The sequence below is a fragment of the Hyperolius riggenbachi genome, chromosome 5 (assembly GCF_040937935.1).
Source record: "Hyperolius riggenbachi isolate aHypRig1 chromosome 5, aHypRig1.pri, whole genome shotgun sequence".
Lineage (NCBI taxonomy): Eukaryota > Metazoa > Chordata > Amphibia > Anura > Hyperoliidae > Hyperolius > Hyperolius riggenbachi.
In genome coordinates this window covers 259,408,765-259,423,581 of record NC_090650.1, presented here as the reverse complement: position 1 = coordinate 259,423,581, position 14,817 = coordinate 259,408,765, and positions in this window count along the sequence as shown.

The window sequence follows — 14,817 nt, the reverse complement described above, 5'->3', positions numbered from 1 at the left end:
TCCATATCACAAACACGTCGTCTATGAATCTAGTCCAAAAGACGATGTGCTCGTGATACAGCGGCGAGGTATACACCCTACTTGCCTCCAGATACCCAACAAACAAGTTAGCATAGGCCGGGGCTGCCGAGCTGCCCATGGCAGTCCCCCGGCACTGTCTATACCATGTTTTTTCAAATTTGAAACAATTTGTGGTTAGTATCAATTCCAAGCCTGCTAGAATGAATTCTGTGGGCAACAAAGCATCATCCAATTCTAACAAGAAGTGTCTTACCGCTCCCAGTCCAGCTGTGTTCGGGATTGAGGTATAGAGAGACCCGATGTCCATTGTACACAGGATCATATCTCGGGTATCTACTGAGATCTGCTCCAACTTGCTCAAGAAATGATTGGTGTCCTTTAAGTATGCAGGCAAAGACTGCACAACAGGTTGCAACTGAAAATCAATAAACTGTGCAATGGGTTGTGTAACTGAGTCTGTACCTGAAATGATTGGACGAAACTTCAAAGGTGCCAGTCCCTTATGTATTTTAGGTAATCCATATATAACTGGTCGTTGGGGAAACTCTGGTGATAAGAACTTACTTTCACTTTCTGTAATCCAGTTGTTGTTAATGCCAAGTGCGAGGAGTTCATCTAATTGTTTTAGAATCTTCAAAGTTGGATCATACGGAATCTCTTGATAACTGGTGTTGTCCGCCAGCATTTCTTTAATGCCCATGCTATATTGTTTATAATCCATGATAACGATGGCTCCCCCTTTGTCAGCGGGTTTGATTATTATGTCTCTGTTGTTCTTTAGCGATTTGATGGCTTGTCTTTCGTTCCATGTTAAATTGGATTTGTTCGCCTTCCTTTTATTATTCTTATTGTGTTGTAGGACATCATGTCTTGTTGTGTTGGTAAAAGTCTCAATGCTAGGAAAGGATCCTGGTGGTATTTATCAGATATATGCAGATATGATGCATAGAACGGAGGCTAAAGTGTTCAATATTGGTTTTGTCAGATCAGAGAATATTGTTTTTTACACTCTCATTAGGGGTTTGTTTGTTTTTTGTTTTAATTACAATTACTAAGCAGATTGATATGTATCTTTAGTGATAGGAGAGTTTTTATTTGTTTCAGATTTCAGCCATTTGGGATTTATGAAAATCAGAGTAGTGTTTTGGTTCTGGTTCTAATTTAGGTATTTTTTTCCTCAAGCAGCATATGTTCCACTATAGAAGATCAGTAAATCTTTGTATCTCACTATTTCTGCTATACTATATGTCCAGGTCAGTGCTTGTTGAATTTCCCTGTAAATGCTACTGTTACGGCCAATACAGATTTTCAATCCAACTGAGAGTTTTGCAGAGAAAAAAAAATGATAGTGAAACTTTGTTGGGAGATTAATAATGCAGCAAATAGCAGGTCCCACTATGACATGTATTAACCTTCCTGGCGGTAAGCCCGAGCTGAGCTCGGGCTATGCCGCCGGAAGGCACCGCTCAGGCCCCGCTGGGCCGATTTGCATAATTTTTTTTTTGCTGCACGCAGCTAGCACTTTGCTAACTGCGTGCAGTGCCCGATCGCCGCCGCTACCCGCCGATCCGCCGCTATCCGTCGCGCCGCAGCCGCCCCCCCCCCCCAGACCCCGTGCGCTGCCCGGCCAATCAGTGCCAGGCAGCTCTATGGGGTGATATAAAGTTAAACCAGGGCGCTCTACAGTAGACAATTACACTACTCCTCAACCATAAAAATGGACCTAATTAGACCTAATTAAAATAAAATACAGCATAAAATGGACATAGAGAGACCATATCCACATAACCATATAATAAGTCCCTGATGTTGAAGTCAAATAACAGTCCACAGGTTTCTTCCTCCAGACCTGTTTAGTGCATAGGTAATTTCCAACAGTTCCTGAATATTATAGTAACAGTATACGCTCACCAGATTCCACAGCTGCCCTTCTCAGGATCAGCCAAACCCGCTTCTGGACAAGCCAGTATTCTCTCGATGTTCCAGCCTTTTCCTCCTCAGTAAGCCATGCAAACATAAGAGATAAAAAGCTCCAATAGTGAAATACTGTATGCCTTAGATCTGCTCCAATGCACCAGTGCTCCAACAAAAATAGTGTCAGCGCCTTGTGTTTCAGTGTGCTCCACCACCAAATGATCAATAAAGCCTCTCACCACATGAACTGGCTGACCCAGTACAGACCAGCATCAATCACTTTTGCCGCTTGCATCAAGCTCATGTTTTCATTGACAGCCTTCAATGTAGTAGAATCAAATGCGCATATAAAAAATCCTTGTGAGTTCTTTCCAGCGTCCCTCGCTCCTCAGGCCACGCCCTACTAGTTTCTTCCTATGACTCATCAGGGGCTAGGGCCAATAGGAGCGAGAGGACGCTAAATACTTTTCTCCCAAATCACATGGTCAATGGAGGTCAGCATGGTTCACTCATCTACGCCTCAGCCTCCGCAATAGGCTAAGAATACTTGCGCTCCGCCCTCCCCACCGAAAGCGGGCTCATCATAGGTTACTCTCCGACTAAACTACATCTCCCATGATGCTGCTCACCTTCCCTGCCTTGAACGCGATAGGGTAATCGTTCTACATGTGATCTTCCGTGTTGACACGGAAAGCAATACCCATACAGCAGTTTCCGCCCATCTAGGACTACATTACCCATCTTTCCTCAGAATTACGGTGGCCCAAAGTTCTGAGCTTTTAGAATTGAATTGCGCTTTATATAAACTAAATAACTGAACTGACAAAACATCAGGTAGAACGCCCACAGCTCCAGTTTTAAGACGGTGGCATCGCCACCCACAGCTGCATGATTCATAAACCCTGCTGAACCCCATTTTACAACAGTTTGAATAACTCTTCACATATGTACAATATCAGCAGTGTTTCCCCTTCTCCACATATTTAGGGCATATTCACCACACATGCGCAGATGTCTCCCATAGTTTTTACCACATCCTCATATATTAACAGATCCTTATATACTTTATTGGCAGGTCCTCAAGTCTTAGCAGAACCATCTTACATTCCTTTCCCATAGCACCCCAAAGAGAACACCTCCTCACTCCATGGTGGCTAATGGTGATTTGTAGTAGCCGGCCTGCAGGCCAAAAAATTTCCTCGGATACATCAGTATCCTGTGTAGTTTTTCATTTCATTTGCATACAGACATCTACAGCATGTGTGGTTTCTCCACACCTGTACTCCAGAGTACCGCCACCCCAACACACATTGCAGATGGCATCTGGGTACAGTGGTGGATAATACATCACCGCAGTTTCTAGTCGTCAGCAATGAAGCAATTTATGTCTAGCTCGACATTTAATCCCCCCGGCACCATTGTTTGTAACTCATAGATCCATCTCGTTTCCATTCGTGAGATTTCTCTAATCTTGTTAGGCACATAGTGTATCAAAACATTTTCGAGAAAAACATGAACGTGACCCTTCTCTATTGAAATTCTGTGGGATACAAAAGTTGACAACAAAGTGGCGAGGTTGCCACAAGATTAGAGAAATCTCACGAATGGAAACGAGATGGATCTATGAGTTACAAACAATGGTGCCGGGGGGATTAAATGTCGAGCTAGACATAAATTGCTTCATTGCTGACGACTAGAAACTGCGGTGATGTATTATCCACCACTGTACCCAGATGCCATCTGCAATGTGTGTTGGGGTGGCGGTACTCTGGAGTACAGGTGTGGAGAAACCACACATGCTGTAGATGTCTGTATGCAAATGAAATGAAAAACTACACAGGATACTGATGTATCCGAGGAAATTTTTTGGCCTGCAGGCCGGCTACTACAAATCACCATTAGCCACCATGGAGTGAGGAGGTGTTCTCTTTGGGGTGCTATGGGAAAGGAATGTAAGATGGTTCTGCTAAGACTTGAGGACCTGCCAATAAAGTATATAAGGATCTGTTAATATATGAGGATGTGGTAAAAACTATGGGAGACATCTGCGCATGTGTGGTGAATATGCCCTAAATATGTGGAGAAGGGGAAACACTGCTGATATTGTACATATGTGAAGAGTTATTCAAACTGTTGTAAAATGGGGTTCAGCAGGGTTTATGAATCATGCAGCTGTGGGTGGCGATGCCACCGTCTTAAAACTGGAGCTGTGGGCGTTCTACCTGATGTTTTGTCAGTTCAGTTATTTAGTTTATATAAAGCGCAATTCAATTCTAAAAGGTCAGAACTTTGGGCCACCGTAATTCTGAGGAAAGATGGGTAATGTAGTCCTAGATGGGCGGAAACTGCTGTATGGGTATTGCTTTCCGTGTCAACACGGAAGATCACATGTAGAACGATTACCCTATCGCGTTCAAGGCAGGGAAGGTGAGCAGCATCATGGGAGATGTAGTTTAGTCGGAGAGTAACCTATGATGAGCCCGCTTTCGGTGGGGAGGGCGGAGCGCAAGTATTCTTAGCCTATTGCGGAGGCTGAGGCGTAGATGAGTGAACCATGCTGACCTCCATTGACCATGTGATTTGGGAGAAAAGTATTTAGCGTCCTCTCGCTCCTATTGGCCCTAGCCCCTGATGAGTCATAGGACGAAACTAGTAGGGCGTGGCCTGAGGAGCGAGGGACGCTGGAAAGAGCTCACAAGGATTTTTTATATGCGCATTTGATTCTACTACATTGAAGGCTGTCAATGAAAACATGAGCTTGATGCAAGCGGCAAAAGTGATTGATGCTGGTCTGTACTGGGTCAGCCAGTTCATGTGGTGAGAGGCTTTATTGATCATTTGGTGGTGGAGCACACTGAAACACAAGGCGCTGACACTATTTTTGTTGGAGCACTGGTGCATTGGAGCAGATCTAAGGCATACAGTATTTCACTATTGGAGCTTTTTATCTCTTATGTTTGCATGGCTTACTGAGGAGGAAAAGGCTGGAACATCGAGAGAATACTGGCTTGTCCAGAAGCGGGTTTGGCTGATCCTGAGAAGGGCAGCTGTGGAATCTGGTGAGCGTATACTGTTACTATAATATTCAGGAACTGTTGGAAATTACCTATGCACTAAACAGGTCTGGAGGAAGAAACCTGTGGACTGTTATTTGACTTCAACATCAGGGACTTATTATATGGTTATGTGGATATGGTCTCTCTATGTCCATTTTATGCTGTATTTTATTTTAATTAGGTCTAATTAGGTCCATTTTTATGGTTGAGGAGTAGTGTAATTGTCTACTGTAGAGCGCCCTGGTTTAACTTTATATTACTTGCAGAGTGGTACACACACTTTTTCAGGTGCGATCCAGGAATTGTTTAAAACGTTTTTAATCTGGTATTGTTACAGTAACTGTGAGGAGCGCACAAACAGGTCTTGTTTATTAAGCTCTATGGGGTGGATAGGAATCCCCTTTGATGTCACGGCGTCGATGACGTCGGTGACGTCATCCCGCCCCGTCGCCATGGCGACGGGGGAAGCCCTCCAGGAGATCCCGTTCTTTGAACGGGATCTCCTGATCGCCGATCGCCGGCGGCGATCGGAGGGGCTGGGGGGATGCCGCTGAGCAGCGGCTATCATGTAGCGAGACTTTGTCTCGCTACATGAAAGAAAAAAAAAATTTTAAAAAAAAGATTTGCTGCCCCCTGGCGATTTTTTAGCAAACTGCCAGGAGGGTTAAGGCATTTACAGGGGTCCATAAACCCCAGGGTGAGAACCATTGCTTTACCACCAGTGCTGCTTATCAGGATTCCGGCAAACTTTTTTCCACTATCCGATTCGGATTCCGTATTTAAAAAAAAATCTGGCTAGCTATCTGCAGATATTTGGGTGCATAACGCGGATATCCGTGGATATTGTGGATATCCGGATCTGAAGTCCTGGAGCCAATCAGAGGGCTACCAGCAGAAGCCCTAGCAACCAATCACAGAGGGGAACCCTGGCCAGCCCCACCTGACCTCATTGAGCCAATCAGAGGGCTCCCAGCCTAAACCCTGGCACCCAATCACAGAAAGGAACACTGGCCAGCCCCTCTGTATAATAAGGAGGGCTGCCATGACGAGACATATCGTCTTAGCTTGCTGAACGCTCACTGAGAGACATGCTCCAGTGCTGGTGGCCTAGCAAGGGCTGTACACAGTTATAAACCTAAAGCTGTTCAGTGATGATTAACCCCTTCACTATCACTACACTATTGTTAAATTGTTAATTAGCTTGATTGATGTCATAGTGTGACAGTCAGAGTGTGTGCTCCAGTCCTGTTGGGCCTAGTAGCAAGGGCTGTACACAGTGATAAGCTGTTCAAAGATTAACCCCTTCACGACTATCACTACACTATTGTTACATCGTTAATTAGCTTGATTGATTTCATTGTATGACAGTCAGAGCGTGTGCTCCAGTGCTGCTGGCCTAGCAGTGATAAACCGAAAGCTGTTCAGTGATTAACCCCTTCACTATTACTACACTATTGATAAATCATTAATTAGCTTGATGTAATTTGTGTGACAGTCAGAGCGTGTGCTGCAGGCAGCTGCTATGTGTCTGTGTGTGTGCTGTGCACAGACCAGGCCAGCTGCTGCTTGCTGGCCAGCTATTAGCCTTAGGTATAAGTTAGGTTAGGGATAAGTGGATAGGCTTACTGTGTTATTGTGTAGTTAGAACTGTAGTACTGCAGTCAGTGCTAGTAGTTGTTAGAGTAGTAGTACTACTGTATTAGCTTTCTACAGAACGGCTGTGCTGTGAGCAGTGCCAGTGTGACAGTTAGTGTGCACTAATGTCTTCTCCTCTGCTGTCTGACTGTCACTCTGCACTTGGCACATGTCACGTGGCACTTGGCACGTGGCACGTGGCATTTCCACTTGGCACGTGTCACATGTCATTGCCACGTGTCACCTGGCACATGTCACGTGGCACTTGGCATGTGTCACTTGCTATGTGTTACATGGCACTTGCCACGTGTCATGTGGCATTTGCCACGTGTCACGTGTCACTTGGCAAGTGCCGCGTGACACGTGCTAAGTGCCAATTGCCACGTGCCATGTCCGGCATGCTCCTGGCACACATTACACTTGCTGCTGCTGCATTGCCCTGCTCCTGCTGCCTGTGCAGCTCCCACCGCCAGGCCAGGGTGCCACAGGCCACTGATACCACCTATATTTAACCCAAAACACAATTGCTGCGTAATTTTTTGGAGGTGTCTTGGCTGAAAACTGTCATGACCCAGTTGTGCGGTTGGACTTTGGACACAATGTGGGCTGCACGACCACTGTCTGGAACCTAGGCCTAATGTCAATTGACAGGCACTATTTTTGGGGGGATTTTAAGTCCCCACATAATCAATTAGTGTTCCCCTTTACAAAATAATGATGCTTTATGCCTCATATACCCTAAAAAACATTTTCAAAGCAATTTAAAGGCCACTTCCGGTTTTCTATCCGGATATCCAAATCCGCCGGATACTGAGGTCGGATATCCGATTCGGATCGGAAAATTTTGAACTCGGATATCCGACCCGGATCGGATATTGGGGTATCCGGACCCGAATCGGATCCGGATTTTGAAAAGGGTTATCCGAGCAGCACTATTTACCACAACAAAAACCATATATGTAAATACAAATCATGGAACATTATCGGAAAATGTCTATGAGGTCTCACTGTAGGCACACTTGAGTGAATCTTTCTACTTCTACACTGTATGATCGACTGTATGATCGACTCTCCCCATCACATACGTATTTTGATTAGTATGGCAATACTCACAGTCACAAAAGCTAAAGGAAATATGTGTTGTGGAAGAGATTTGTCAGATGCACTGATTGTAATACCAGTTCTTCTTCTCTGTGGTCCTGACATTATTTACAGCAGTTACAGAAGTTTCATACTTTTCAGTCTGTGTATTGGACTGTGTATCAGAAATATGTGTATGGACGTAAGTATATCTTTGTTAACCACAAGGTTGTGAGGCCAAAATAATGAAACATACAAATTAGGTGACCACTGCCCCTGGGCGCCATAGCAAGCTTTTATGGCTATAGTTATACCTAAGGAACATAAAGCAGTACAATATTCAGTAAATTGTGATAATGATAATCTTCTTCATCCAGAATGCCAGAATTCACTTCAGGTAAAATCTGCAACACTTTGCTCTGAGAAATCCATGGGGCTGGTAAAACTGCGACCTAACAAACAGGAGAGTTCCATTTCTTCTGCAGATCTTTATTGTCTGACACGCTGAATCAAGTGGGAGTATTAAAACAAATGATAAAACCGAGAATGCAGACAAGCCAATGCACAATCAATATTCCTGATAAAAGCTATAATTTACATTGTGTTTTATTGCCCTTAAAAAATGCACACTATTGAATGAATAATATGTATGTCCCGGTGTTCCGGTACCATTATCATAGCAAGCACCGTTTGTTTTGTGAATACACTCTGGGACCTTTTACGTGATGGTCTGGCGATTTATCAGAATAGCTGTGTAAAGTCAATACGCTTTGACTTTTTATGATATTTTAATCTATACATTATTTGTGAGCAAGCTATAAATATAGTGGTGATGTTATTCAGACTCTGTGACCTCTTTCTGGTCTAACCTCTTGTCCCGACGGCGAGGAAAAAAAGCTTAAGGGCTGATTTATTTTCTCCCATTTAAGTGATGCATTGGGTTCAGGGAGATATCTGTTTTAATGTCATGAGATGAAATCAGGTGGCTGTACACTGCGGCGCTATGCCAGATAATTAGAGCTTCATCCTGCGGTCTAATACTTTCACAGGGTGTTTTGAGCAGTTGTGATAGATGTAGATCCCCCAACATTGATTTTTCTGTACCTGCCTTAGTATATTATGATAAAGTGGTGTGTTTGGAAAGAGGGGCTGAATTGCCAGCACTTCTCAAAGCTCTAGTGAAGTGAGGTGTCTAATCACCGTGACTCACTAACCATTAAGAATCATTATAACTTTTACTGGCCTTTTACAGATCACACTGTTGCATTGCAGTTGCAAGTGAAATAAAAAAAGCAACTCCTGTGGAACAAAAAAACTAAAGTATTTCACACATCATGTCCCCATTTCTGGGAATAAAGGTCAAAACCTTGTCATCAGAAATTAAAAAGTATTATTATGGATCAAAGCAAGCCCATGATAAACTTATCAAAATGTGATAGTGTGGAGAAAATATATACAGCCGAACTGTGAAAACTGCTCATCAAAACATATAGAGATACGCCTGAAGTCAGGTGAACATAAAAGAGAAAGTAGAGTAAGGCTAGTGCCAGAGCTTCCATATTAGTCATTGAAGCCACCATCTGCCCTAATGACCAATGGACAGGTCTTATGACTGACAACTCTGGCAAGCGGGCCCCCCATGTTACTGAGGGGACCATGCAGGTATGAGTTAATTTGTGCAAAGCATATGCAATATGCATTTGCTTTGCTCCTCTAAATTTGTCAATAGAGATTTTGGCAGCCAGTATATAAGTCAGGTGATTCCCAGTACACACCTCTTTTTCTTTTAAATGTATTACATTAGCTCTTCCTTCTTGTGGCGGTATGGAGGGGGTGTAGTGTAGGTGGCTCCTCAGAGGTTGCAGAGCCGGGGGGCTTCCTGCACCCCCCATCATTTGGTGATGTCGCTCCCAGGTCAATGCATCTTGCATACTCTTGCAGCTGGTTGCATTTCACAATAAGGCAAGAATCTTTCTTTTAGGCAGGGGCAACGTAGACGGTCCCCCTTGGGTGTTGGCCAAGGCTTGGGTAGGCTGTCTGTGGACCTCAGTGTCAGCACATCCCCCTGTTTCTTGGGGGCATGGGAGGCATAAGAGGCCTACACGCGGAGCCCTTGTTGAGATGCAAAGACTTTGCGTGGACCAACTCCTGCATGGCATAGCAGTGAGTTAGTTTAACACCCTGCACATTCTAGCAAGCAGAAGCAGTATGCATTTGCTGTGTCCCTATAAATTTGTCAATAAACATTTTGCCAGCTGGTATAAGTGATTCCTGGTATGAGCACACACCTCTTTTTCTTTTGAATGCATATTAGCTAATTTGTGACAGCTGACCATGCTGATCATGTAAGCAGAGGTACACAGCCAAGTGCAAGGCGGGTTATAGCTACAACATTTTTATTTATTTTTACTATCGTAGTTGCAGCTGTATTTTCACCTTTTAAAAAAACAAAATTAATAAAAAGAATCTTAGTTTAAATGTCACTTTAAGCCCCATCCCTCACCCAAGGCCTCATCCTCACTCCAACTCCCTTTATGCTAATAAACAAAATAAGTAGAAAATAGACTTCAAAAGCCATGACACACCATACATATGACATTATACACTGTGGGTGTCCATTTGTCATGTGGTTTAAAACTAGAAGCTAATTTATAATAAACCTCAACATGTACCCATAGTAAATTGCACATACACATATGGTTAGTATTTATAGTATTCAATCATCCTAATGTGCATTATAATGTTAAAAGCAGGTACTAATCTAAAGAGCTGCAGTAGTAAAAGTACAATGACTATAAATCAACAGAGAATAAAGCACTCAGCAAAACATGAGCTGACTGGAATATCCTGCAGGGAGTGAGAGAAAAAGAAATATAGAATCACTTTCTTTTTTTTAATCAGGCCCTACTGAAGTGAATTTTGCCTCCTTAAGTGACCAGAACAATTATTAAGGTCTCCTGCAACTGAAAGGTACCTCTGACTATGGTAACTATTATACAGTATATCGACCAGCAGATGAGGAAAATCATATCCTTGTTATGAGATTTGTAGTAGGTGCTGGAGCCAATAGCCAAAGATACAACAGGCCAGGTGAGTGCAGCACAGAGTCACAAATTCGTCATAGGGTAGAGTCATGACAGGAGGCTTTAGGCCCTGTTCACACTTGCATTTTGGCAAGTAAACGGACCGGATCCTGATCGGATCCTGATCGGATCCTGACCTGATCCTGATCAGAACCGTACGGTTCCGATCCGGAACCGGTCCGTTTGTATCAGGCATGCATCACGCTGCCATCCGGATCCGTGGGCAAAAAATAGTTAAATTTAAATAAAAAAATGTTGGGGTCAGCAGAAGGTGCACCTGGTGCACCTGTAGAATCAGGTTCCTCCGCTGCAGGCCTCACCTCCACCTCCGACATTCTGCCAAACAGCTCCAGCACGTCTGTCACTGCTGCTCCACTCCAGACATGCTTGGCCCATGTGTCCCCATCCGAAATGGCCACTTGGATACGCCTAGGAAGTGGGGTAGAACGTCAGGTTTTTGTAGGCAGTGTGTTCTGTGCCTTCCGTTCCCCATTGGTTTCTGTGTTCCGGATGGTGCTGTCAGGCTCAGGTCCAGCTCCGGTCCGGGTGCGTGGGCCGGAGATCCGGACCCAAAAAATAGCGCATGTTGGAAAAGAGTCCGGATCCGGTCCGGCTCCGTACTGTACGGAACGGACACGTGTGAACGTCTGCATAGACTTTACATTGCTATGCGGAACGTACGTTCCGTTTGTACAGTATGCGGTCCGGATCAGATCCGGAAAATCCGGATAGCGAATGCTAATGTGAACCGGGCCTTAGAGGTGGAGAAGTAGGGCCTATATCAACTTTTACAGGAAAGGTCAAAGGTGTTCATTCCCAAACTAACTGAATAAGTACTAGTCAGGACACTGGAATAACAATTGTCAGGGATTGATGATTTTTGTACTAATTCTCCATAAAAATTGTGTTGTTATCCATAAGTGACTTCAAAAGCATTTATTTCATGCTTTAAATTAACATCATAATCGTAAAACGATCTCTTCACTTTAATGTCAAAGTAGTTAAATAATGCAAACTAGGAGGGATTAGCAGAGAGGAAGACTAACATCTATGGGAAAATAATGAAGTAAACGAAAATACTTTGCAGGAAACAGTAACAAAAATGCGCTGCTTGTTTTAGTGTGGATAATACTGAGCAATATTGATGTTTTAATGTGCATATTTTGTAAACATTTTTACCTGTTTGTTTTTTTGGTGAGAACTTTCATCCCTACTATTGCTCAATTTTTGTGCCCAATTTCAATGTCTTCTATACAGAAATATACAAAATATAACCCACGTTCCAGGGATTTCTACACGGCATAAAGGCCGTAGTATAATAGCATCAATGATTTGATTTATTATCAACAACCACTCCTAAGTCCTTCTCTAAATCCGATGTCTCTAGCTTCATCCCATTTTGTTTATACAGTTTATGCTACTGGCACAGCCTACATGCATGATCTTACATGCATGACCTTACATTTACAAGCATTAAATCGTCTGTTTTCCTGGCTATAAAGTCATCCTGTCAACAGCCTTCTATACACACTCACCTAAAAGATTATTAGAAACACCTGTTCAATTTCTTATGAATGCAATTATCTAATCAACCAATCACATGGCAGTTGCTTCAATGCATTTAGGGGTGTGGTCCTGGTCAAGACAATCACCTGAACTCCAAACTGAATGTCAGAATGGGAAAGAAAGGCGATTTAAGTAATTTTGAGCGTGGCATGGTTGTTGGTGCCAGATGGGCCAGTCTGAGTATTTCACAATCTGCTCAGTTACTGGGATTTTCAAGCACAAATATTTCTAGGGTTTACAAAGAATGGTGTGAAAAGGGAAAAACATCCAGTATGCAGCAGTCCTGTGGGCGAAAATGCCTTGTTGATGCTAGAGGTCATAGGAGAATGGGCCGACTGATTCAAGCTGCAGCAAAGCATTTGTGAAGCCACAACATGCACAAACTTGAGGCGGACGGGCTACACCAGCAGAAGATCCCACCGGGTACCACTCATCTCCACTACAAATGGGAAAAAGAGCTTTTTGCAATTTGCACGAGCTCACCAAATTTGGACAGTTGAAGAATGGAAAAATGTTGCCTGGTCTGATGAGTCTCAATAGAGTCAGAATTTGGCGTAAATGTGTTAGCCTGCAATGAGTTATGTGTTTATGCCTGTAACTGATGCACACAGAAATACTATCATGTATAACTTCTGCCCATAGGAGGACCATTAACTATCTGTATATCTTTTATGTAAGGTTTAGCAGTCTATTGCTAATGCTTTATACATTTCTGCTTGAAATGTCCCCAGATTTATGCTTTCTTTCTTTCTTTGCTCTGCTCAATATATTGGGATTTCAGGAAATTAGTCACATCATTTCACATCATTTGAATGCATGAAACAGAGATAACACTAATAATTGTGCTAATTAAAAAGGGGTGTATTCTGTGAGTCTGTTTATCCACTCTTTCCAAAAAAAATGAATGGATAAAAAACAAAGGGCCTTCCTGCTTTGGGATCTCCTTGGGCTGATGAGTACCGTTTGTGGTTTCTGATTGAGTTGTAATGTGCAGATGAATTTCATACGCTGTCCATGAATCACTTGCCTCAGGATAATGTTCACTTCATCCTACACAGTTCATCCATACCACGTGAAGGTCAAATTAATGTTCTGCATATCAACAGATATTGGTAAAGTTGTTCAGAATTTTTACTTACTAGAAAAGAACTCACTGCACTGAATGCAGCATTACATTACAGTATTCCGTTTACATATTCAGGTGATCATACATTTCTGTACAAAACATAACATGTACAACAATCTATGAATTCCCTTTATGGATTTTTCATATCTCTTTTTATAATATTTTTAGATGAAGAAGAGTGAAAAAATGGCACTGTTCAATACTTTGCATAGCAACTTTAAAAAACCTTCCACTCCTTCATTTGCTGTATTATCTTGACATTAGTTATGCATTCTGTATTCCTTTATGGGAGTTTATGTTTTGTTTTATTCATTCGACTGATGTGTTATAAAAGTAGCAGCAGAACAGATTGCATTTATCGACAATACTGTACAGGTAGGAATGGGAAATATCTGAAACTAACAAGAAAACCACCAAAAACAGCAGGGCTAATGCTGTGAGTAAAACCTGCTTGTCTTGTCTCTCAGAATGGCTGTTTCCATAGTTTAGTGGGTGTGGCCTGCTCCCCTCCCAGTGACGAGCTGACATGGAGCTCTTATCATAGCTCCTCTCACATATGTGGTAATCAGAGTTCCTCACAGAGCAGTGGTGTAACTACAAATCATGACCCCCCCCCCCTTCCCCAGCAAATCTTTGATGAGGCCCCCAATTTTCACACCCTTCCCCTTTCTTACCCTGGAGACCCTTACAGCCTGGGAGGAAATCTTGCAAGGGTCATGTGACAAGTGTGGCCAACATGATCTTCACACCCATTACAAGTATAGCCCCAACAACACCTGATTTGAAGGATGGACCCATTTATCAGAGTGGGTGAAGTAGTAGTTGGGGCCCGTTACAGCTCTGTCCCTCCCCCCCTGTAGTTACGCCCCTGCCACAGAGTAACAGTAGGGTGCAGACCGGTAAATCCCCTTATATTAGTGAATGGAAATGCTGACCAATCAGCAGATGAGACAGATCTGCAATCAGAACTATCAGTCGACCTCCAGAAGAAAATGCAGAAAATAGCCATCTGGGGAGAGAAGACAGGGAAGGAATATGAAACTAGCAGCACTAGTCCTGCAAAGGGCTTTTTGCCTTCTGTTGGGCTTAAAATGGAGCAAAGCTAGTGGACCTATACTAAAAACTGACCAAGCCAGTGGCGGACATACGGCCGTGCAGGCCGTGCCGCCGCACGAGGGCCCCTGAAGTTCTGCTGCTTCAGGGGCCCATTAAGTATTGCAGGTTTTTTTTTTTTTTTTTGTTTTTTTTTTACCTGGGGGGCCCAACTCCTGTCCTCCCCCCTCACCTCGCCCCCCCCCCCCCCTCATGCGGCGGGAGAGCGGAAAATACAAGAAGT